This window comes from Phocoena phocoena, chromosome 6 (assembly GCF_963924675.1).
Source record: "Phocoena phocoena chromosome 6, mPhoPho1.1, whole genome shotgun sequence".
NCBI classification, from domain to species: domain Eukaryota; kingdom Metazoa; phylum Chordata; class Mammalia; order Artiodactyla; family Phocoenidae; genus Phocoena; species Phocoena phocoena.
In genome coordinates this window covers 36,568,236-36,595,736 of record NC_089224.1, presented here as the reverse complement: position 1 = coordinate 36,595,736, position 27,501 = coordinate 36,568,236, and positions in this window count along the sequence as shown.

Genomic DNA, 27,501 nt, shown 5'->3' with positions numbered 1-27,501 from the left:
TTCTATCTTCCCCTAAAGTACCAGCCTTATTATCATCAATGCTTATTGAGCACTTCTAGTGTACCACATACTCAGCTAAACATTATACATTTCAAAGTTACTTGTTCTACCAATAACACTGCAAAGATAATTAAGTTCCTTTTTAAAATGATGGAATTTAGACATAAACTATTTAGAATCTAAGCTAAAGTAACACATTTAATAAATAGTGAGATTAATATAGGAATGCAGTTTCTGTAATGGACATTTTGATGTAAGTTACCTTAAATGGGAAGATGCGAGAACATAAGTACATATTCATTTCATTAGACATCACTTAAGCTCCTTGTTCAAACGTCCCTCTTAAGTATTTAAGAGCTTCTAGGGGTAGAATTTTATGGTATAAAGTTTGTTGTAGAAAAGCTCAGAGTGCAGCCAGTGTATGATTAACACAAAAGTTAACTAGGCAATGTTATTACTACCCGAAGGTTTATGTTTTTTTCTGTTGACAATAAAAATGGTTTGAGCAGGGACCTTATTTTTCAGTCATAAAGAGATATGTTTTAAATGTTTCCGAATGCTAAGGTTGTGTGGATCAGGTTGTTTGATGTGTGTGTATGGGGTTGGGGGTGTGTACAACGATGGTGAGGTTTATCTTGTGGTGAGTAGCTAAAATTAATTTGGATCAACCATTAATAAGGATATTTGTCAATTGCCTTATTGTCTTTTTTAAAATTAGTTGCAAACTCTAAGACGAACATAAAAATGCTTTCACATTTTTGCAACATAGTGATTACAGTTATATATCCTGGAGTCAGACTGCCTGGGTTCAAATTCTAGTTCTCCTATGTAAGAGCAGCATAACTTTGGGCCAATTACCCAACCTCCATGTGCTTTAGTTTCCTCACCTTTAATGGAAAAGAACAACACATGTTGTTTATTGCAGTATTCATGAGGATAAATAATATATGGAAATATATTGAACAGTACCTGATACATAACCATGGGTTAACTCCAGAAATGTTATAATTATTATAATTATTAGCACTGTTATTATATTTTATGTATTTTACCAACATCATATTGTATTTTCTAGTATCCATAATGTTAGCTCAAAATAATTACCTATCACTATAGTCAATATTATGGGAAATGTGTCAACTTTCAGATGAGTCCTGTGCTTTTTTTGTTCCACTTAAACATTATTTCTCTGAATCTTGTTTTCCTTCCTGTGTTATTTAAAAGTAGCAGAACAAATAGAAGTTATTTAGAGCACTTTGACATTTGATTATCAACTATGATTCCTGAAGCTTTTCCATTTGTCCAGAAAATAAATAAAGCCTTTTTGAAACCCACTATACCTATTAAAGTAGAGGCATCAAGAGTTTTTGTCTGTTTTCAGTTTAACAAAATTTAATTGTGAACTGACTATGTGCAAAACACTGTTTTGGCTTTGAATCACAGAAATAAATTGTGTAGAGTTCCTTTGCTTTACCAAACTCCAATTTTTTTTTCCTCCTTTCCTGGTAATTACATTTTTCTGTTGCTCTTTTTTAGTCTATCTGAAAATGAACAAAGAAAAAAAAGGAATTTATAAATCAACCTTGTCAGGAATTAGTTCAGCAGCCACTAGAATAGAAAAGGGGGTAAAAACAGCTTAAAAGTTGCCTTGACTGAGAGGCAAGTTCTTGGTTTCTTTTTAGAACCAAGTTCTTGTTTCTCTTCTCTTTAGAATTATGTGGCAAGTATGGTATCCAATTATGATTTCCACTAATTTTATTAAAGGCAAAATATATGCCAAATGTTGTTTTGACCCTCTGTATCACTTTAAACCCTTCCAAAAATTAAATAAGCTCTTCCCATTGTGCAAAATTGAGGACATCATAATCTAGAGATTCTAGTGACTCACCTAAAGTCATTGGTTGCAGGGGAAGAGCCAGTCAGAAAGCCTTTCTTTCTTTTATGGAAATATCGATTTACAATGTTGTGTTCGTTTCTGGTGTACAGCAAAGTGATTCAGTTATAGATATGCACATATTCTTTTTCAATATGATTTACTACAGGATATTAAATATAGTTCCCTGTGCCATACAGGACCTTGTTTATCTATTTTATATATAGTAGTTTGTATCTGCTAATCCCAAATGCCTAATGTATCCCTTCCCCCGCTCCCTTCCCCCTTTGGTAACTTTAAGTTTGTTTTCTATGACTGTGAATCTGTTTCAGTTTTGTAAGTAACTTCATTTGATCATATTATAGATTCTACATATAAGTGATATCATATGGTATTTGGCTTTCTCTGACTTAGTATGATAATCTCTAGGTCCATCCATGTTGCTGCAAATGACATTATTTCATTCTTTTTATGGCTTAGTAATATTCCATTGTATATATGTACCACATCTTCTTTATCCATTCATCTGATGATGGACATTTAGGGTGCTTCCATGTCTTGGCAATTGTAAATACTGCCACTATGAACTTTGGGGTACATGTAACTTTTCAAATTAGAGTTTTTCATATTTTCTAGTATATATGCCCAGGAGTGGGATTGCTGGATCATACAGCAACTCTATTTTTAGTTTTTTTAAGGAAACCACACTGTTCTCCACAGTGGCTGTACCAATTTACATTCCCACCAGTAGTATAGAAGTGTTTCTTTTTCTCCACACCTTCTCCAGCATTTACTTGTAGACTTTATTTTTAACGATGGCCATTCTGACCAGTGTGAGATGATACCTCGTTGCAGTTTTGATTTTCAAGAAATCCTGTCTTTTTTATTCCAATACCATTACTTTTCCCACAAGTTTATGTCTCCTTTATGAGACATCAATTCGTACATTTCTCAGTATCTTCTCCCTTGGCGCAGAAGTTAATTCAAGAAGTTTATGGAGATTGAGATTAAATTCATGAAAATTTTAGATTACATAACACAATAAACTTCTAAAGGGCGTTGAACATGTCTTACCCATGTCATTTAGCACATTCCTGCTGAATGACATACAGTGAACCAATAAATAGGAAAGAAGATCTGAGTTTATGAGGAATCTACTCCTTGATTGTGAAGAACCTATAGTTTTAATATATTTGAAAGGACTTCATTGGATTTTATAAGGTCAAAAGAACACATAGCCTTTGTTCAGTGTATTCGTGGAATTTCACAGGAGCAAATTTTATCAAAAACTGACTTTTGATATCATAACACAGAAAGAGAAAACAAAATAGAATTATATGATTATCTCAAATACTTAGGATAACTTGAACTTGGCTGCAACTTTCTCATGGTTGATTAGCAAAATGTGCATCAAATAGTAAATCAGGAGTCATCAGTAAAACTAGCAAACACAGACTGAATCTCAGCATTACAAAGTCTCCTCCTTAAGCCAAAAAGCAGTAAGTACTGAATTTGTCCAAGACAAATAAATGCATAGAGATTAAATGTGCAAATACAGAGACAACTGTCTTTACATGAAAATTCATCTAATAATGACAAATAAATGTCTTTTTTCTTTTTATATCCTACTGGTTTTCAGCTAGTAATAAATCATAACCTAAGAAAACATCAGCATGACTTGACCCTTATAAAGGAGATGAACTGCTCTGTGATGCTTGGTTTCTAGGTTGGGCCAATGCCATTTCTGAGCTGTTTGAATTCAATAGGCAAGAGGCACAGATGACCGACAGCTCTCCATGGCCTTCCCAGTACTGCAGGGAGCCGTAGTATGTAAAAGCTACCCCTGATAAATATAAATATAGCCTTCTATGAGAACACTGACAAATTCACTCCCTCATTTAATGAAAAGATGCCAGGTGAGATGATATTTCTAGGAATGGTGCAAATGATCCACTGTGGGGATGAAAAAAACAAAGGTCCAGGACAGACATTTTCTATCTAAAAATGGAAAGCTTCACATTGCAGGAGCTGGTGGACTGATGAGCTCCTCTCAGATGTATATGCACCCCGGTTTCTAGCGAGGCTCTGAAAGTATCAATTCAAGAACATCAATCAAGTACACTACTTAAAAATCAGGTACTTAAAAAACACACAGTTCTCCCTTTGATAAGGTGGAAAAAGCTCTATTCATCTTCGGCTATTGTGAAGATCACGTAGGTGTAACATGGCATCACTATTTTTCATTTAAATCCTTTGAGAACTTGGCTGGGGAAAAGAAATATGTATGATCATAATCACATGGGGAGGAAGGCAAGGAATTTTAGGAGCAGAATTTAATTGCACCCCTTCTTGTTGCAGACAATAAACAAAGGTCCAAGGGTGTAGATGCAATAGCCCCCATGTCATAAACAGGATATCAGTGTTGTCTCAACTAAAACTAATTAAAATAATGATTTTTTTGTTGTTTTTTAGTACTTCAATAAACTATTTTGCAGTGTGGTTCATTTGACAGAGATTGAAAACTGGTTATGGGCTGAGACCCCAGGTTGGTCATAAGACTTGCTTTTGTCCTGAAAGATTCATACGTGAGGCTCCCCTCTCAGGCTGTCAGAAAGGGCAAGAGCTATCTTCTGGTGTTCCAGACTATTCCAATGTAGTTGACTGTAGCCTGAGACTCCAGCTGTTTTGCAAATAAGCATGGTTTGTAAGAAGGACAGTGGCCCAGAGATACATAGATCCTCACAAACTTTTCACTGTTGCTAGAAAAACACTGTGAAATGATTCTATATGAAGAACAGAGTATTTTTATTTACACAATGTGAGGTTCTTTGAAATAAAAGTCTCCATGGAGCTTATCTAAAACCATTATGAGATTCATAGAGTGATTTAGGAAATTCTGTTTTCCAGAGAATAAACACACCATAAACAAATACAGCAACAAAAATCACAACTCTATCCTACATCAAACAAATATATCATACCAGTTCTCTGACTTACTAAAAACAAGAGGATCTCACAGGAGTCTGGATTTAGAAAGATTTTCTTTGTAGTTTGACAAGAAGTGTTTTCCTACTGATAATCAGGTTTAAGGGAAAAGTGCTGCTGGGTAGCTGAGCTCAAGATTAAATGGATCAGGATCACATACAAATTTCAAAATTTCTTTCTGTTCCATTTGATCTTTCCTCTGAAAAGATCTGACTTAAGAACAAGAATATTGCAAATGTTCTATTTTTAAGAAGCAGACAGACAAGTGATAATCACAGGGTTGGTAACATCTGTTTACTTCCAAACACACACACACACACACACACACACACACATACACACACACACACTCACTCACTCACAGTGAAGTAATGCTCTGATTCCAATTTTTACTATTTTTTCCTTCATCAAATTATGGTTTCCTTCATCAGGGTTATGATTTTTTCTCCTCTATAAAATTAGACTCCTGGAAATACTTTTTATATTTATATCTTGCTCATACATTTCTGAAAATTAGTACTATTCCTACCTTTTGAGGAAATAATTAAGCAAGAGTGTAGATTTTGGAGGACAAGTTTAAAATCTTGATTATGCTGTCATCATTAAATAAAAATTATAACACCTGAAAAGGTAATGGTAGCATTTATGCTTATACTTTAAAAACAAACAAAAACGATTTTAAACAATCTTGGAGGAAACAGAAACTTGAACATTTTTAAAGGTATTTTATCCTACTTTTGTCTACAACATACAAGCATTTTGTAAGAGATGCATTTCTCCATTTAACAAAAGACAACACAATACCCTGTGACATAGACTCCAGACACAAAAGACAATTGGCAAGGCTCCCGATTGAATTTAAGACTATAGTTCACAAGTCAACTTAAGGCTTATGGGATCATATAAAAATCGGTCAATATATAAAGCATAGCAGACCAAAGAACTTGAGGAAATGTTTAAAAAATACTCCTTGAAACTGGGGAGAAGATATTTTAAAAGTCATTTGACATTTATTACATTTTGTAGAACTTTAAAATATGTTTAAAATGAAAGGGTTTTTTTGTTCATTTGTTTGTTGAGCTTCTCTCTGGAAATGGGTTTAACTTACCTTCTGTAAAATTGGGTTTGCATTATATAAATATCAGCATCCCATTATGTGTTATAGTATCACATAGCACTCCCTGTATAATCTGTCCTGATGAACTATCTTGGTCTAGGTAGCTGTGCATAATGCGAGGTGGAGAATGAAATAAAAAATCACAGTCGTGCTCTCTTTCTCTTTTTTCTTTAGGCTGCTGGAACAATAATCAGTCTAAGCCCAGCTCTCAGGTATGGAGGAAGCCAGGTCAGCTTTCTTGGCGTGTCTTATCTCAAGGCTCACAGTGCAAACCATGGTATGGCATGACCGTGATGCTGTGTAGCTAAGAAAGGTGAAAGGCAAACCCTGTGTGTTTACATGCTCCAGTTCAGAAGAAACCTCTGATTTGGTATTTGAGGAAAATGACAGGCATGTATCTATGTCTATATCTATAACATATCTACATATATTTTTAATCTGTTACTTGGATTTCTGTGGCATTATCTCCTATTCATGTCTCTCCCACAGAGACTTCACGGAGACACTTAATGGGATCAAATAGGGACAAATAAAGGTGAAATCAAATACAGGCATCTCCTGCTTAGTATCAGTAAACTTCTTATAATAAACATTCTTACAGAAAACACAAACTTCCATTATATTGAAGAAAAAAATTATATTGCATTGTATTATTACCCCAAATCTCCATCTAATTTCCTAAAATATAACCAAACTGCCTATAAATTATCATTAAGAGGTAAAATGATTAAAACATCACTTCCTGATCACCAAACAACATAATTAAAATACAGAGTTTTGTTTTTGTTTTTTGTAGTAACAAGCAGAGTTTGCATGTCCCATATTTGCAGTTCAACATGGCAGAAAAATAGTTGGTAACAAATATATCTGATAGAAAAATATCAGAAAAGTTTGCAATAAAATACAAGGTAATCTACTACCTAATTCTTTTGCTTCATGAAAGTTGGAAATCTAATCAAGGAGGAGGGTTGAAGCAGGTTTTTTTGTTTTGCTTTGTTTTGTTTTGCAATTCATCCGTGCTGTTGCATGTATAGGTTCCTTTTTATTTGTTCCTGTCAAATGCTGAATATAATGACATTCTATGATTATATCACTGTTTACTCAGTCTTTAGTTGATAGACATAAGGAAGTTCCCAGTTTTTTGCCATAATAGAGTATGACCAATATTTTGTACATGTCATTTTGTGCATCATATCTTTTAAGTAAATACCAGGAATGGAATTGTTAGATTATAAGATAGGGGTATGTTTAATTGTGTAAGAGACTACAAATGCTTTTTCACAGAGGTTATACCTTTATACATTCCTCTCAGCAATACATGAGATATGGTTGTTCCCCATCACCCCCAATACTTGATTGGTTAGTCTTTTTAATATTAACCACTTTAGTAAGTGAGTAATGGCATCTTATTGTCATTTAATATGCATTTCCCTGATAAGTGATAATGTTAAGACTCTTTCCATGTGTTTATTACATATTTGTAAATTCTCTTTTATGAAGTACCTGAGAAAGGCTTTTGCCCATTTTTTACTGAGTTACTGTCCTTTTTGTTATTGATTTATGAGTTCTTTACATAATGTAAGTATTATTCATTCGGAGAATATATGTCCTGAGAATCTGATTACCCAGTCTGTAGTTTGCTTGTCACTTACTGTGTATTTTGATGAGTAAAAATTTTTAACTTTGTTGAAGTGCAGTTCAATGCTTTATGCATTCTAAGAAATGTGAATCCTCATTCACGTTGCAGTTGCTGTTTTCCTCTATGAACTTCTAAATTTAGCTTTTACAACAAGATCTGTAATCTACCTTTAGTTAATTTTTATATTGTAATTTTATGTATAATGTGAGGTGTAAGTCATAATTCAATTTAACCCATACAGATATTCAGTTGGTCCAGGGCCAGTTGTTGAAATGGTTTCTCTTTCCCCATTGAATTATATTGGTGCCTTGTCAAAAATCATTTGTATATGTGTAAGTCTGTATTCTGGGTGCCTTCACACCATCCTTTGTTCATCTGTTCTCAATCTCGTTATTGTATCTGTACCTCTTTGCTTCTGACCCAACCTGCCACTTCTTCCCGTGGCTTACTTACGTCCTGTGGCATTATCCACAGCATTACTTATAATCCTTAAGTATAACTTGAAAGTTTTCCTTCACCTTGGCTTAATTTATTCCTCAAAGACATAGTTAGCTCTCTCATAATGGAGAGCATTTTATTGTTTTCTAGCTTGCATTGCTAGATAAAAATTCAATTGTTATTTTTATTGCTGTTTCCCTGCATAGAATATGTAACCACTAACCTGGGAGAGTGTTAGAAACTACCCTTCTACTTTTAGTATACTGTAGTTTGGCAGTAATGTACCTAGGTGTGACTTTCTGAACATTTATTCTGTTTGTGATTTGTGGTTCTTAGACTTGTGGATTAAGGTTTTCATCAAATTGAGTACGTTTTGGCCAATATTTCTTCTAATGTATTTTTTGCCCTGTTCTATCTTCTCATTCTGAGATTCAAACTACACATACGTTAGATCGCTTGATATTGCCCTGGAATCACTGATTCAATTCAGGTTTTTTTAAGTATTTTTGTTCTCTCTTTGCCTCATTTTTGGGCATTCATTTGACCTATCTTCACACTAATTATTTCTCCGGTAGTAGTCATTCTTCTGCCAAACCTTCCAAAATTTTAGATTTCAGTTATTCCATATTTTTCAGATCTAGAACTTCTATGGTTTCTGTTTTTTGGTTTATATTTCCATATTTGTTAACTCATTTTTCTATATTTTCCTGTAATACTTTGAACACATTAATAATAACTATTGTTAAAGTTACATCTAATATCCAGGTCATTAGATGTAATAAAGTTACATCTAATATCCAGGTCATCTCTGATTTTGCTTCTGTTGAATAAATTTTGCTTAAATATAGGTTCCAGATTCTTGCTTCTCTGTATAATTTGTATTCTTTCGATGTATACTGGTAATGGTGTAGATAAGAATAGTGATGACTGGATAATAATATTATATGTTTTCCTTAGAGAACAGAGGGTCTTTCTTAAGTCTCACAGCTAAGGTGAAAAATATTAGGAATAGTTGAATTGACCTGTGAGTGCATCTTAGTTTAAGAAGTTTGGGCATGAGGCACAATTCTAGATAACCCAAACCTAAGATCTCTAGCTGCAGCTGTCAGTCACTACTGCTAGGTCTGCCCAGTTATTCCACTTAAAACCTGTTTGGGCATGGAGTCAGGATGGTATTAGGACAGGATATTATTGTATTCAGAGATTCTATGCATCACTATGCATCACTTCTTTTTATTTCATCTAACTAAGGGATTATGTGGGCAAGGATGATTGATACGTTAAACAAATTATTGTTGCATTTGGACATTACAGACATGAATCTGTCTGTACCACTTGTCCCTGGGTTAAACAATAATTCAGCTACCCTCTCTTCACCCAAGACCTCTCAGACCCAGTGTTTGCCCCCAGAGGCTGTCACAGCTCACTGTTCAGCTATGAAATGGTCCTTTCTTAGAAACTGGAGTTAAGAAAATGCGGAGAGTAAAGGATAACATATCTGTGAACATTGAGCAAAAAAGTAAGCAGAGAAATAGTTCAATTAATAGCAAGAAAACAGGTGGTCAACAGAGGAAATTTTTCAGTAGAGAATATATTATAATAAAGTAAGTTGTATCTTTCTGGTCATAATAGAGTAAAGAAAGGAAATATGATAATTCAAAAGATAGAAGAAATTTGAAAGAATGAAGCCCGAGAGTATGAAAGAGGAGATGTGATTTATGGCACAGGTGAATGGATTGAACTTAGTAGGAGAGGGACCATGCTTTCCATTGGAAAGGAAGGGTGGGTGGTAACGTAATTACATACGTAGGTAAGTTTTTATCTCTGAATTTCATTTTTTTATCACTGAAGTATCACATCACCTAACAGTAATGTGAAAAAGCATGTGCTTTTGTTTGAGAAGTTTTGAAAGAGTCACATTGGAAAATAAGAAAGCAAAAATATTAAGGAAGAATGAGGTCAGTAGAAATGATGAGTAATTGTCTCCAAAAATCATCTCCTACATAAAAGCAATGAGAACAATTGTCAAAATCATCTTTTTATGAACTCTGGAAATTAAACAGAACCTTGCAGCATTGGAAAATGATTATTCAAGAAAACCAGCTGCATCTGAATATTTCTAGATAAAAAAGACCTAAGTGAATTAACAATCAGTGAACTAACAATCAAATGCAAGGCATGAACCTTGTAGAGCTACCAACCCTAAAATAAACATATATATAAAATGAGATTTTGGAGACTATTGGGAAACTTTAATATAGATTGAAGATAAATTATATATATATTTTTTAACATCTTTACTGGAGTATAATTGTTTTACAATGTGTTATTTTCTGCTGTATAACAAAGTGAATCAGCTACACATATCCCCATATCCCCTCCCTCTGCGTCTCCCTCCCATCCTCCTTATCCCACCCCTCTAGGTGGTCACAAAGCACCAAGCTGATCTCCCTGTGCTATGTGGCTGCTTCCCACTAGTTATTTCTTTTACATTTGGTAGTGTATATATGTCAATGCCACTCTGTCACTTCGTCCCAGCTTACCCTTCCCCTGCCTGTGCCCTCAAGTCCATTCTTTACGTCTGTGTCTTTATTTCTGTCCTGCCCCTAGGTCCTTCAGAACCTCTTTTTTTTTTTTTTTTTTAGATTCCATATATATGTGTTAGCATACGGTATTTGTTCTTCTCTTTCTGACTTACTTCACTCTGTATGACAGACTCTAGGTCCATCCACCTCACTACAAATAACTCAATTTCGTTTCTTTTTATGGCTGAGTAATATTCCATTGTATATATGTGCCACGGCTTCTTTATCGATTCATCTGTTGATGAACACTTAGGTTGTTTCCATGTCCTGGCTACTGTAAATAGTGCTGCAATGAACACTGTGGTGCATGACTCTTTGAATTATGGTTTTCTCAGGGTATATGCCCAGTAGTGGGATTGCTGGGTCATATGGTAGTTCTATTTTTAGTTTTTTAAGGAACCTCCATACTGTTCTCAATAGTGGCTGTGTTAATTTACATTTCCACTAACAGTGCAAGAGGGTTCCCTTTTCTCCACACCCTCTCCAGCATTTATTGTTGGTAGATTTTTTGATGATGGCCATTCTGACCAGTGTGAGGTGATACCTCATTGCAGTTTTGATTTGCATTTCTCTGATGATTAGTGATGTTGAGTATCCTTTCATGTGTTTGTTAGCAATCTGTATATCTTCTTTGGAGAAATATCTATTTAGGTCTTCAGCCCATTTTTGGATTGTTTTTGTTTTTTTTATAATATTGAGTTGCATGAGCTGCTTGTATATTTTGGAGATTAATGTTTGTCAGTTGCTTCAGTGGAAATATTTTCTCCCATTCTGAGGGTTGTCTGTTCGTCTTGTTTATGGTTTCCTTTGCTGTGCAAATGCTTTTAAGTTTCATTAGGTCACATTTGTTTATTTTTGTTTTTATTTCCATTTCTCTAGGAGGTAGGTCAAAAAAGATCTTCCTGTGATTTATGTCAGAGAACATATGCCTATGTTTTCCTCTAAGAGTTTTATAGTGTCTGGCCTTACATTTAGGTCTTTCATCCATTTTGAGTTTATTTTTGGGTATGGTGTTAGGGAATGTTCTAATTTCATTCTTTCACATGTAGCTGTCCAGTTTTCCAAGCACCACTTAATGAAGAGACTGTCTTTTCTCCATTGTATATTCTTGCCTCCTTTATCAAAAATAAGGTGACCATAGGTCCATGGGTTTATCTCTAGGCTTTCTATCCTGTTCCACTGATCTATATTTCAGTTTTTGTACCAGTACCATACTGTCTTGATTACTGTAGCTTTGTAGTATAGTCTGAAGCCAGGGAGCCTGATTCCTCCAGCTCTGTTTTTCTTTCTCAAGATTGCTGTGGCTATTCGGGGTCTTTTGTGTTTCCATACAAATTGTGAAATTTTTTGTTCTAGTTCTGTGAAAAATGCCAGTGGTAGTTTGATAGGGATTGCATTGAATTTCTAGATTGATTTGGGTAGTATAGTCATTTTCACATTTTTGATTCTTCCAATCCAAAAACGTGGTATATCTCTCCATCTGTTTGTGTCATCTTTAATTTCTTTCATGTCTTATAGTTTTCTGCATACAGGTCTTTTGTCTCCTTAGGTAGGTTTATACCTAGATATTTTATTCTTTTTGTTGCAGTGGTAAATGGGAGTGTTTCCTTAATTTCTCTTTCAGATTTTTCATTAGTGTAGAGGAATGAAAGAAATTTCTGTGCATTAATTTTGTATCCTGCTACTTTACCAAATTCATTGATTAGCTCTAGTAGTTTTCTGGTGGCATCTTTAGGATTCTCTATGTATAGTAACATGTCATCTGCAAATGGTGACATCTTTATTCTTCTTTTCTGATTTGGATTCCTTTTATTTCTTTTTCTCCTCTGGTTGCTGTGGCTAAAACTTCCAAACTATGTTGAATAATAGTGGTGAGAATGGGCAACCTTGTCTTGTTCCTGAACTTAGTGGAAATGGTTTCAGTTTTTCACCATCAAGAATGATGTTGGCTGTGGGTTTGTCATTTATGGCCTTTATTATGTTGAGGTAAGTTCCCTCTATGCCTACTTTCTGGAGGGTTTTTATCATAAATGGGTGCTGAATTTTGTTGAAAGCTTTTTCTGCATCTATTGATATCATCATATTGTTTTTATCTTTCAGTTTGTTAATATGGTTTATCACATTGATTGATTGGCATATATTGAAGAATCCTAGCATTCCTGGGATAAACCCCACTTGATCATGGTGTACGATCCTTTTAATGTTCTGTTGGATTCTGTTTACTAGTATTTTGTTGAGGAGTTTTGCATCTATGTTCATCAGTGGTATTGGCCTGTAGTTTTCTTTCTTTGTGACATCTTTGTCTAGTTTTGGTATCAGGGTCATGGTGGCCTCATAGAATTGAGTTTGGGGGTGTTCATCCCTCTGCTATATTTTGGAAGAGTTTGAGAAGGATAGGTGTTAGCTCTTCTCTAAATGTTTGATAGAATTCGCCTGTGAAGCCATCTGGTCCTGGGTTTTTGTTTGTTGGAAGATTTTTAATCACAGTTTCAATTTCAGTGCTTGCGACTGGTCTGTTTATATTTTCTATTTCTTCCCAGTTCAGTCTCAGAAGGTTGTGCTTTTCTAAGAATTTGTCCATTTCTTCCAGGATGTCCATTTTATTGACATATGGTTGCTTGTAGCAATCTCTAATGACCCTTTGTATTTCTGCAGTGTCAGTTGTTAGTTCTCCTTTTCCATTCCTAATTCTGTTGATTTCAGTCTTCTCCCCTTTTTTTCCTTTTTAATTTAATTTATTTTATTTTTGGTTACACTGGCTCTTTGTTGATGCACACGGGCTTTTCTCTAGTTGAGGCAAGTGGGGGCTACTCTTCGTTGTGGTGCACAGGCTTCTCATTGCACTGGCTTCTCTTGTTGCGGAGGGCAGTGTCTAGGCCTCCTTTTCAACTTCCAAACTTTAAAATTTCTGATGTTTATGATTTTATGTATGGTAACACCATTCAATAAGGAAGAAAATACAAAAAGAGAGAAATTTTCTGTGGGATCAAATTTGTTGAGCTCAGTTCCAATGTACTAAATTTAATATACTTCTGTGACCACTGAATGAAGAGAAAAATCAGGAAAGAATGACATCAGAAAGTCAAAGGAGGTAACAGTTTCAGAAATGAAAGGGCCTTCCCAGTCTAAAGCTACAGAAATCAGATAAGGTAAAGACTACTGGGCACTCACTTATTGTAGCAACTCTCAGGTCACTGGAAACCTTATCAAAATTGTTTTCTCCTAATTAGAGGGAAGTCTTGTCTTTACTCTTTTAAAGAGTGAAAAGAGGAGTCCTCATAAAAAGCATAAATAATTTTTCTTTCTAAAACTTAAGGAGATGTAAAGAAATTTTATCAGAACTATTACAGGAAAATCTTGAGGGCAGGTCATGCTTTCACACAATCATAAACAAGTAGAAATTCGAAGATCAATCAGAGATGATAAGGTCCAATGCCTACATTTTACAGTGGGAAGCTGAGCCCTTCCCCCATCCCCACAAAAAATGGGGGTGAGTATGTTTAAGATCACACATGTCTGTCAGGAATTCTGATCCCCATAGCAATGACCCATCAACATTATATTTGCAAACCACTGGAATTTCATTTACTTAACAGTGTTACATTTAATTGTGTTTGTTATTTAAAGTATATATTCATATTTATCTTAGTTTAAATGTCAGTTTGAACTGAACAAAATGATGAACTGTAGACACACTTTAATACTCTATACATGTTAAAACAAACAAATAATCAAGCACTTGAACTAACTGCAAAATAAAGGGTGTCTAGTGGGAATTATATGAATTTCTCTCACTTTTAGGGCTAAAGTTTTGTTTACAGTTAGAAACACATTGAATCAATGATGTTACTTATGAAAATCTTAGGAAATCATTTTACATTTTAAATTTTTTATTTTTCCTAAGTTTTTTATAGTTAGCAATGTCTTTATTTTTTTAATACGTTTGACAAATAATATTGTGTAAATTTAAGGTGCACCATATGTTGATTTGACACACATCTATATATTGTAATACGACTGCCATTGTAGCAACTCTATCACATAATTATCATTTCTTTTTTGTGGTGGGAATAATTAAGATCTAGTCTCTTAGCAAGTTTGATGATTACAATACAATATTGTTGTCTGTATTCACTCTACTGTGCATTAGATTTCCAGGATTTATTTGTCTACTAGTTATAAGTCACATAAAAGTAAAAAGTTCTTCAATTTATTTATGCAAACAAGCCAACTAATGGCATGTGCATTGGCCAAACTTGCAATATGACGTAAGATACTCGGCTGGTTATTTCGAGATCCTAAATAATAGGAGTCTATAAACAATCTTCATATTTCACAACTGTTGCCTTCTTTTTTTCTTTGAAATTAAGTCACAGCAACTACCATTTTATTATTCTTTTTCTTTTAAGGAATAAAGTAATGATACACACGATAAATTTAGGTACTAGGATATTCATAGTTTTGCAAGTTATTTGACCTCCTGAGGTTGCCTCATAGTAATCCAACAAAACAAAATATATCCATAATTTAAATATGGGATTTTAAACATTTTATTGAATGCAAATATAGTAAAATAAAATCTGCTTAGATCTGTTCTCACTCCATGAGTAGGAACAATTTCTTGGAAAGAATTGGGTAAAACTTAGTGTAAAACCCCATTATGTTTTCACTGCAGAGGAGTCACTTATCCTTACAGGGCGTTACAAAATTCTGAAGCTTTACCTTTCAACAGAATTGGGTGTGAAAACCTAAATGCATGCTACCATCATTTAATTTCAGTATTTCAAATTCTAAATGGACAATTTTAATTTTGACCAAGTGATTAAATTTCAGTTCAGTTTCTCTTTAATGGAAATTCTATTAAGCTGTCATCATAGACTCCATATCCTATTCCATAAAATAACCCAATATCTTTTCTCAACTGCTTATTTAAAATTCCAGCTAGATAGAAATGCATTAGGATGCAACTGAGCACTGGCAAATCGGTGCTTTTATTCCAGTTTTTTTGACCTAAAATCAGATGTGTGAACCAAATGATTAATATTTAAACAGTGAGATAGAACTAAGGCTTTGGAGTTAAACTATACTTTAGGTATATAATTTGCATAATGTGCTTTGCCTAACTCATCATGAATCATTTTTTAATATATTTGAAAATTGGCTGAGTGCATAGCACAATTATGAGCACCTGGAACTGTCTCACTGCAAGAAAAAATACATTTTTTCATACTTTACTGACACACTAAACGTTATCCCCACAGACCTATGGAAATACTTTAAGATGCATTGATCTGGAATGGGGGGATGCTTTGGCAGGAGTACCGTGATGTACCACACAAACCTATGTCGCAGGCCCTAAGATATTTATTTTCTCATTCAACAATTGTTATTATTATCACTTCCTTCTACGTGCCCAGCATTGTGTTAGGCACTGGAGTGGAGGAGAGATCACAATTTGTACCAAGGTTCGTAAGGGAGAATGCTAGGAGATGAACATAAGAAACAGAGAGTAAGGCCACTACTGGGAAATTAACTAAGAGAGTGGGCCAGTAGTAAAGAGAAAAATGTCTTGACTTCTCCCTCCTTGCTTTCACTCCCAGTGAGAGCAGCATCCAAAGTCATCAAACACATTAACAGAACACTGTATACAGTATTGTTTACATAAGAAGGGTGCACTTAAGAATATATATATATATATATATATATATATATATATATATATATATATATATATATATAACTGTCTGCATTTGCCTTCAAAACGCTGGAAGCATAATAAAATCCTAGAATTATAAAGAATGGTTATCTCTACTGGTAAATGCGGACAAGACAGGGGCTGAGGTTCTCTGTATAAGCACTTTTTTTAATATGATTTTGACTCTTGGGCCATAAACTAGCTGTTTGTAAGGACCCATCTATAATGGAAGCAAGTTGGGATCTTGATGAAATAGCAAGTGTGCTAGTAGTTACTTAGAAATAAAATCTATTATTTACATTATAATATGATTTAATATATACCCCATCACTGTTCAACATCTGGGTGATTGTGTCTGGGATGCAATAATAGCTATCATTACTTTCAGGGCAGTCTCTACACCAAGCCACAAAATAATGTTTTACTTAAGACATTCAGCAAATTTAAGATGTGATTTTAACTCCTTTTTTTTTTCAGATGAGGAAACCAAGTAGAAGAGAATGTGTAAGCTTCCAAAAGCTTACTCTGGGTTGCCTGAGTTGCTGGAAACGTAGGCGGTCATTCTCCAAATAGAATGAACTGATCCAAGAAAAATACTCCAACAGAAAGTGACTTTCTCCCAGTGAAGAGCATCTCCCAGGACTACGAGTGCTTTTCTCAGACAATACCTGTAAACAGCTGGCTCCCAATTCCTGACTTCTAGGAGTCAAAATCATCTGAATATCCCCCCATGGACAAGGTTGATATTTTTATACTCTAATTCCTACCCAACCTCTCCAAGAAAAAAAAGAAAGAAAGAAAAAAAAGAAAATGAAATTCACAGGGATAAAGAATTCCTCTTCTAGAACAAAGATCCAATTTTGGGATCAAGCAAAATGTCCTAGCCCCCACCATGACTTAAAGTCGGATAATAGGAGAGGTGGAACCTATGCCTTATTTTTTTCTTACTGACTCGGACTTGACACATTTTCTATTCTACCTAATCCTTCCTTAATCCATGCCATGTGATATTGTGGACTTTGATTCTAATCCGAAAGTGTAGCAGGTAGGGAACAAAATGGGACCTAACTTGCAGGATACTCACAACTAGGTTTGTATCAATCTTGTTACATACCCAGTCTGAGCACCATCTCTGTTGGGTTTACCAGCACTGTTAGGGGTGGGTCCATAACCTGAACCAGCCAGGAAGTCTCTGTGCCTGAACCAGCCAGGAAGTGTTGAATGGATTCTGCAGAGTAGAGAGTTACAGTCCATGTGCCCTTTTAGACCTCTCTACCTTTCAAAACAGCATAATATAAATACTGACCTTACTAAAACTTCAGTTATTAGTATAAAACTGTCATAGCACAGTTCACTGAATGTCAGGATAGAAGAGGCGTGGGTACTTTAAATCCATGTATGTTATAAAGATGGACACAATTTAATGGACACTTTCCAAATGCCACATTGTATGCTAAATCCTTTACAAATGTTATTTATAATCTTCACTATTATTGCAAGATAATACTACTGCATTGACCCCTTTTACAGATGAGGAAAACAAATCTCTCCCAACTGACACTGCTTTTCCTAAGTGACCCATCCGTTACCACTTGATAAAACCGTTAATCAATTCATGGTGTTTCAGATTTCAAAGCCTATGTTTTTGTTTTTGTTTTTGTTTTCTTTCCCCATAATCTCAGGCTGTTATTAATTTAGAAGAGGAATAAATCAATAGAAGTGTTATTAAACAGTAAATTTGGTATCAGTCATAAGGCAGAGCAGCCAATGGCAACTACTCTGAGTATCACTTGCAAATAAGCTAAACAAAAACCGATTCCATAAAAACAGAGCTTTTATCTCATAAATTCCAAACCTCACTTGGGAGGCTAATAATCTCCAAAAGGCTCACAGAGGCTCCATGCTGAGAATGCCACATTAAATGAAGGTTCTGATCAGTTAATATGAGCCCCAGAGGAAGTCAAACTGCATGGTGCAGGTTCTAGAGAAACAATAATAATGGTTTGAGTTATAAATACAACGTTTCATTTGAGAAAGAGACAAGGAGACATGGAAAGTGTCTTCGGAATGTTAGAGTGGTGTTATGTGGAAAGGGAGGGGGGTGTTCTATGTTATTCCAGAGCAGACTTTGCTCACCCTGGCTCAGTGCTAGAGTCATCTGAGGAGCTCTTTAAAAACTCTCATACATGGGCCCAATCCTAGAGAGACTGATTTAAATGGTTTGGGGTAGGGTTTGGGCTTTTGAAAGATACTGTAACTTGAAGCCAGAGGTGACAGCCAATGTACTAGAAGGAAAAGAGAGGACTAACAGGTAAGACTAATGGTGAGGCAGATATCACTGATCCCAAGACAGACATTAAATTCAACAGTGATTTTGAGTATCTAAGAAAGGCACAAGGATAATTATATGAACATGGTATAGTCCTTCACAGTCCTTATCCACCAAGAACTTATACATTAGAAAGAAAATGTATTTACATAGAACTTTAATGCACTGCATACTATAATGAGTTGTGCTAATTTGTCCAATGGACATCATAAAATCTAATGAACAAAAAAGAAACCCTAAGTATATTTAAACAAATTTTAAAGATCACAAGAAAATTAAGCTGGAGTAATGATTTTAGTATAAAGTTTTAGTATAAAGCTTAAAATATAGAACTTTGAAATAATTCAATCAATACAACAATGCAAAAAGGTACCTCAAGAATCAGGGTATTTCCATAAATGAAAATAGTCATTAAATGGAGGACTTTTGTCATATATGTAAAATACATTTCTGCATTGGGTAAGAAATCAGACTAGACACTAGTAACAGGGTTACTCAGGGTTTCCTCAGGGTTCTCCAGAGGAAATCAAATCAGTAAGAGAAGAATCTATTGACAGGTGATAGATGATAGATAGATAGATGGATGATAGGCAAGTAGACAGATAAATCCATACAGAGATTAATTAGATGGATGGATGGATGGATGGTTGGATGGATGAACAGACAGGCAGAGAGACAAAAACAGATTTATTTTAAGGAACTTGCTTATGCATCTGTGGGGGCTAGCAAGTCTGAAATCTATAGGACAGGCCAGCAGGTTGTAATGTCTCAGGCAAAGGCAGAAGCTGATGTTGCAGTCTTGAGACAGAATGTCTTCTTCTTGACGGAAACTCCAGTTTTGCTCTTAAGGCCTTTCAACTGAGTGGATGAGGCCCACCCACACTATCAAGGATAATCCCCTATACTTAAAGTTGATTGAATGTGGATGTTAACCATATCTACAAAATACCTTTACAGTAACACCAAGATTAGTGTTTGATTGAATAGTGAGCATTACAGCCTAACAAGTTGACACATAAAACTAACTCATCATAGCAACTGGTGACTGTTCTTCCAACTCTAGGGTTTTATGACTCCAGTCAGAAAAACAAACAGAAAAAAACAAAGCAGAACAAAACTTCTTCTTTTCCCTTGTAAGCCAGCTGTCCAGAGGTAGTATATGCAGCTGCCATACCCCCCCACCCACTACTATTTTCTAAATGACTGTCATTCTTCCCCATTATTGTCACACATCTCATTTAGTCTCATTAGACTGAGATAGAAAATTGTTAGAAAGGTCTAGGTCTGTCCAAACACTGTCCTATCCATTACTCTGTATCTCCCCCCCAACCCCCCGCCCGCCAAGGTTGACAATGTTGATATGTGCAAGGAAAAGAAGTCACTCTTGAAAATAAAATACCAAGTTATTTTTAAACAAATTATCATTATCCCAATATAGGGCTCTGGGAAAAATGGGTTTTAAAGACTTTAACCAGAAATCTAAGCAGAGCTTCCTACCTTTTTCTAAACCCTACACCCCAAACTGAATCTTGGTTTTTATGACCTTTTAGTTGTGCAGAATAAGAACTCAAGGCACACACCCACCATTGAGACTCAAGTGCATAGTGCTAACTAGTAGAGCCTGCAGCAGGTATGGGGAGAGTGAGCCAGGTATTAGTTTATGATATTTTTTTTACTCAAACTGATACAACCTGGGAGCATGGCCCAGGAAGGAACTGGGTTTCTGCTCATTCAGATTAGTAATGTCTCCTTTATAGCACAGAGAACATACTAAAGAAGAGGTGAGAAAAAGACTACTCTGGAAAAAGAAAAAATTAAATTAAAAAAAAAATGAGGTGCTGCGATGTCCTCACCTCTCACTGCAATAGAAAAAAATAATAAAAGCCATTACTAATGTTCTGAATAACAGGAAAAACCTGCCAAGTGTGTATTTGGGTTTGGCTTTGGGCATAGTTATAAGGCAAACCTATATATAATTTTCTAATTCAGGACATTTTAAAGATGGCTGGGTTTGGACATGTTGAGTGTGTTAAATATCAAACAAACATACTAGGTTTCAGTGAATAAGTGAAAAATAGACTACATTTTCATTCATGAGAAGTCTATTCTACAGTGAGCCCTTTTTTCATATTTCTACTGTTACTTTTCAAAAATTTGACTGGAATTATGAAAAATCCAAAAAGTAACACCATTTACATAAACATATCTGGTTTTGAAAGGAAATGGTGCAAATGTAAAACTCAGAGGAGAGAAGAAAAAGACACAATTTTTAATAGAATAAGCCCAGGTCTGGGAGAAGTCTGCGAGCATCTGGGGCCTTTAATTTCTTCCTACTTAAGTGGAAGAAATGAACAACATTTCTAAAACCCTCCTATTTCTAAAATACAACAAATCTTTGATATTTAAATAGGTGAGTAAACAGAGATGGAAAACAATCACTCCCTATCTTCTGAGCACCAACTCCCACCCCCTGTTAAATGTTGTTCAAAGAGTCCCCATTGTCTTTGCAACAAAGCCTTAATTAACATGAGATATCAGTATCCTCTCTGCTGAACAGCACTCCACTCTTTCTAGTTCATTCTCCAGGCATGTTGAACAGCTCACATATCCTCATATGTCCAGGTTCCTTTGTCTAGATTCACCCTCAACAAACTTGAAGAGGTCGAGACAAATTTTTATACTGAATGGGACAACTTACAGTGGTAAAAAGAACGAATCTGAATTTGCAGTCCTAATTTTGGGCGGAATTGTCTTGCTCTCATATGCAAATCCTTGAGTTTGTCCTCTAGGGAAGAAAAGCAGTGCCCACTACAGACTTCCTGAATCTAGTCTACAGGATATGAATCATGAAGGGCCTTAGGAAAAGCAATTATCCTTAAGATAATTGCTTCTATGTGAAATGTCTTAAAACTGTCATCTGTGTACATGGACACACTGCTATATTTAAAACAGATAACCAACAAGGACTTACTATACAGCACAGGGAACTCTGCTCAATATTACATAACAACCTAAATGGGAAAAGAATTTGAAAAATAATAGATACATATATATGTGTAACTGAATCACTTTGCTGTACACCTAACAAAACACTGTTAATCAATGATACTCTAATATAAAATAAAAAGTTAAAAAAAAAACAAAAAACTGTTGTAACATAACAGAGGTGAAACGTCCTGTTAAAGGAATTCCTTTCTCTGCATTCAGGGATGGTGGGGGCAACAAGAAGAGTGAATATGATCATCATCATAGCATCAGGTGGGGCACAGGGTTTACATGCTGCACTGAGAGTAACTACTGGGAGGGGACAGGCTGAGGGTGCCCTGAAGGACTAGGAGAAACACAAGGCACTGAACACTGAAGGATGGTCTTCCTGATCCTGAAAAACCTAGAAGTCCCCTGAGGCCTCAGAGATTGGAGACATAGCCCCAGGTAAAGAAAGTAACAGAGATTTAGGAGTGGGGAGAAAATCCCAAGTTCCACTATAGTAATCGGGAATAACGTGGACAAATATTTTCTGTAAACTTCTAAGAGTCTGAGACATGATGCAGTTCAGTTATCAAGGGGGGACTTCAGTTCCACCATTTCCTAATGATGTCCCTTACTTAAGTCTCTCAATTTTGCCTTTTCTAGGATGGAGCATGACCTAAATGAACAGCAATTCCTACAGAAAAAGGTTCCTAAAAAGCTTAAATTTATCAAATACTACTATTTATTAAACACTATACTAAACACTGTGTATATATACATATGGTATTACTCAACACTTAAACCTGTTAGGTAGCTATTATTATCCTCATTTTACAGATGAAGGGACTGAGACACAGAAAGGTTAATCAATTAAACACACAATTAACAAAAGGAAAGCCAGAGTATGGACTCAGATACATCTCACACAAAATCTGTGCTCTTAACTAAGTATTGCTTACATTTCACCTGGAATAACTAATTATTATTCAGGGCAGACTTATTGCTCTAACACCCAAAATCTAAGTGGCTTAACACAGAAATATTATTGCTTATTCACATCACAGTCTAATGGCCAATGTGTGTGTATATGTGTGTGTGTGTGTGTGTGTGTGTCTACAAGTGTGCGCACATGTTTTGGGAGGAGAGGTGAGAAGGCCATTGGCCCATTACAACTATGACCCACTCTCTATCACCTTTGACTTCCAGGGTATCTACAGAAGGAAAAAGAAAGGAAGAATTGTGTGAAGATCATTTTAATGCAGAGGTGGTGATGTCACTTATACCCATTTTTCATTGGCCTAAGGTCAGCCCTATGGCCCCACCTAACATCAAGGGGCTTTGGAAGCATGTAGCTGTGAGCACAGGAAGAGCAAGAGATACACACTTCCGTCACCAAAAACAGGGGTTACGTAGTGAAGAAGTTAAAACAAGTCTAGAGAAGTGACACCATCACACAACATTATTATTCACCAAGAATATCTCCTTCCTATGAAAAATCCATTTCATGCTTGTCTACTTTGGTAAATCGCAAAATTGAGTCTAAAATTGGTTAAAAATGAGAGTGATCACAAGAAAATGAAAAGGCATTTGATGCTGATAATCAGAGGCTGGCACGTGCCCAGATGTTAACATAATCTAATTCTAGTTCATGATCATATCTGTGCCATTTATCTTCTTGGAGAATGGGTACTCATTCTTGCACACTGTTCTTATCCTGATAAATGATGATTTTATTTTCCAAATATAGGAAAAGTTTCACAATAAATACTACTATAAACGATATCCTTTAATATTTAGTCCAAACCAGGCAGCATTTAGAATATGTCATAAAATATCAGAGCAAAAAAACAAAAAACAGAACAACAAAAAACAGTCCTTTCACACTTGCTATAACCACTGAATCCTAACACTTAGGCAACCATTCAACAAATGAAAGATTTACCCAGATAGTTGTTTTTATACCCACCACAGAGCAAATCAAATGATTTGAAAGGGAGATAAATGTAAAGTTTATTGAGCTTCATAATTGTTATATTAGAATAATTTTCTCATATATTAGAATAATTTTCTCATTCATAAGAATTTATATTCATCTTCAACAATATAAGAAAGTATCTTGTTGATGATTGGTACATTATAATAAATGAATCATCAAATATTTTTCTTTCTCATAAAATTCCATATTCATATTTAATGGCATCACTTAAAAGATCACTGCAATGTACTAATGGTAAACAACTTTTTAAATTTAAACCTGGGGAAGTGCAATTTTGTAAAACTGTCAGTATAGAGACAAAAAGCCACAAAAAGAAGAATGGATTAAAAGACAAATACAAAACCTAGAAAAGGAACAAATACTGGGACCAATATGTGAAACTGTTGCTTTTTATTTTTTTATTCTAGTAAGCAGGGTCCAAAGACTCTGAAAACTATATAGAAGCCATTGTTTCTTTTTCTTTATTTTTCCCACCACGGCAGAGGGAGGGGAGATAGTGGTTTTGAGTTTTGTGTGTATTTTAATTTTTTATAAACATACAATAACAACAAACAACTCAATGAAAGGATAATGGCATGTTAGTTAAAAAATTAGATTCTCTGATCTCCCACTTTCTGGTTGTGTGATCTTTGAGAAGTCACTGAATCTTTCAGCTCAATTTACCTGTCTGCAAAAATAGGGATAAGAAGAATAGCTAACTTATGGGAGTATTGTGAACCTTAACTGTAGTGATACATACAAAGGACTTGTAATACAGCAGAGCACATGGATGACCTCAATGCATGCATGTTATTAGTATCATCATTAGCTACTGTTATCACCCAAAACATTAACTACATCTGTTTTTCCATCTACCTCTTTTTGTTCAACATTTGTTCACATGGCATTAAAGCAGAAACTTGTGTTATCCAAAACACTTAAGGAAAACAAAAGGTGATGGCGAGTAAAAGGTAATATACCTAGGAGACCTCTGGATAAAGCCTACAGGTTGCATTCCCTTTGGTATTATGTCATAGCTCTAACATGATCTGTAGGATTGGTGTTTTCAACAATATTAAGTCTGGAACTGTTGAAAAATCTGTAATTGAGAGAAATACAATTGAAATATATGCAAGTCTCAGAACTCTGAGCCCAAAATAACAAAATATAATTCTGTTGGGAAGGATGCAAATGAACATCTCCAGGGATGCATAAATAGTAATAGATACTCAATGAGCAGAAAAGATAGAAAACATTACTGAATGATTCCTGGGAGTGTTAATGGCAAACAAATTAAATGTGAATTTATACTGGAAACATGAGAGCTACAAAGAAGGAAGTGAAATGCTAAAGGCTTAATAGCAGCCAAGTACTTATTTTGGTTGAAACAACTGATGGGATCCATGATGATGCGATTATGAACAGGCAACTCTGTTTTCTGAGAGGAATATCCACCTAGAAAGAAATCTCTAAGTAGGATTCTTTTTGTGGAGGGTGGTGAAAAGAACTGGCAAAAGGCACAGTCTGATTTACCAAGAGATTCACTGGGAGAACATCAGGAACCACTCTTGTTGGAAGAGAAGAGAGCATAGTAGAGAATCAAACAAGATGATGAGGGGAAAGTAAATTTAGAATGCGTTATGTAAAAGAAACCTTCTTAACAAGACTCACTATATCCAGTTTCCCAAGGAATGAAATATAAATTAATCCACTGAACTGATTGTAAGTTTGGGTGAAATATTACCTGGGAAATATAAGTACGGGAAAACACTGTTTTACTAGGGAAATAAAGTGTCTCTTTTTCTTGAGAGTGAAACATTACAGAATATACAAATGACCAAAATAAGAAGAAAATCCTGTGTAGTATTATAATCTACTTCACAATGATAGTTTTCATTATAAAGATGGCATTATCAAACTTTTGGGTGAAGGTGGTGGTGAGTGAGAAACCCTGGCTTTGCCTTCCCCCAAAATCGCCATAAAGTATTTCGATTTCATTATTTCATATCTTGTTTCCATCCATCTGTGATACTGCCAGAGCCACCACCTGACCCAAGCAGCTTTCACTGTGTCTGCTGTACTCCACTCTGCTTTCATGTCTCTTGACTCCAAAGTAGGTTATAAGTCACAGCCTAATTTTTTTTTTTACTTTACTTCTTTACCACTAATTTGCCCAAGTCTGTTAATGGCTTTAATTTACAGGTAAAGGTCATACACTTCACAGTAACAAAAAAGGTATTCCATCTCAGGTAATTCTGGTTTTAAACTCCATATTCCTATCACTACCATACTTGATATCTGCATTTATTTATTATCTTCATAGTTCTGGAATAATCAGTATTTTTAATAATAGGCATCAACACTTATGGAGCTCTTAGAACTTGATATGGAGTGCTTTGCATACACTTCCCCGTCATCCTTTTCAATCAAATCTTTATCTTAGCTTAAGGTCCACTTCAAATCCTAGGCCATACTTAGTATATATGAAAGTAATTAGGAAATTGGATTTATAATGTAATATAATAAATATAATATAATCTGTTTTGTATCTTCTCTGGATTAAGACGGGAAATAACATATTGGGTTCCATGAGACTTCCTCACATTGCTTAGCTACTTCTTAATGTAGAGAGGACTTCAGATAGTTACTCGATTATAATCAGGAGGAGGATACATAGAGCAAAGCTGGGCTTCCAGATAAGATGCTCATTAAACTTTCAGCACTTTATTAATTTTACTTGAACTTCCCATTTAAATATTCTTTAAAAAATAAGGGATTGAAAATTTTCATCAGTGTAGAAATACCTATAAAACCTCAGGAGTCTTTTCTACTAACTGAAGTATCACAACAATAGGGCCAGAGAGGCAGGAAGTGGGAAACATTCACATACTTGCTCAACTCAGTACCTCAAAACCAAGGACCTGTCAGTAAAAGGCAGAGGGAAACTATGCTCCTACATAATGGAAAGAATAGAGCATTTTGGCTGCCCTACACTGCTGTTGGGGATGCCCCTTCTGAATTCATTTATTTATCCATTCGAGGGGTTATAATTTCCAATAACGAAGCACAGGAAGATGCAAAAGAGAATAGGTAGGAGAAAACCACATCATTGGATTGAACAACTTTATACAAAGAGAAACAAGAAAGGGAATATCTGTGGGTAGGTGTATTTAAAAAGCTATGTCTTTGTTTTTGTTTTTGCTTGGTTTTTGTTTGTTTTCCCCAAGCATTGTTTCTCGCAAAGAGCTACACACCTCTTACAATTGTGGTAGAATGAATTCCTCTCTATATTCCTCAGATTATCCAGAAGAAAGATGGGGATAAAAATCTCTTCTCTGTCATGAAGAATCACAGTATAAACATAAAGGTATTTGGTTAGCATTTATACACACATACGGATTTTCTGAATTTTGATCTGAGAGAAAAATGAAGAATTCTTACCCAAAATGGATAGAAAGTAAGAAAAATAAAAGGTGACAAATTCACCCTGTTTATTAGAAGAACTGGGATAGGAGGTGAGCAATGTTATATCACCTATGCAGATGGATCATGGCTTCCTAAAAATATAAATATATATATGTTTAAGATTGAGTTGTATTTTTTCAGTCATTTGTTTTGAGCGTATCTACAGCTTTGTAACTTTATTTTGCCAATGGCAAATGATCCTCCCAAAACTGGCCTCAGGTTACTGTCTCTTTAAGAAGCATAAGGAATGGCCTGGGTACTGTAAAAAATTAATAAACAGAAATCTCAATTAAATAGAGACCAGATGGGGGTGGGGAGCTCTCACACCCTGTGACCAAAGCAGAGCCCAACAGGAAGCAGACAGACTCTTCTTTCCTGGCAAGGACTCAGCCAATAAACAGCCACGGACTTGGTTTACTTTAGCCCTCCC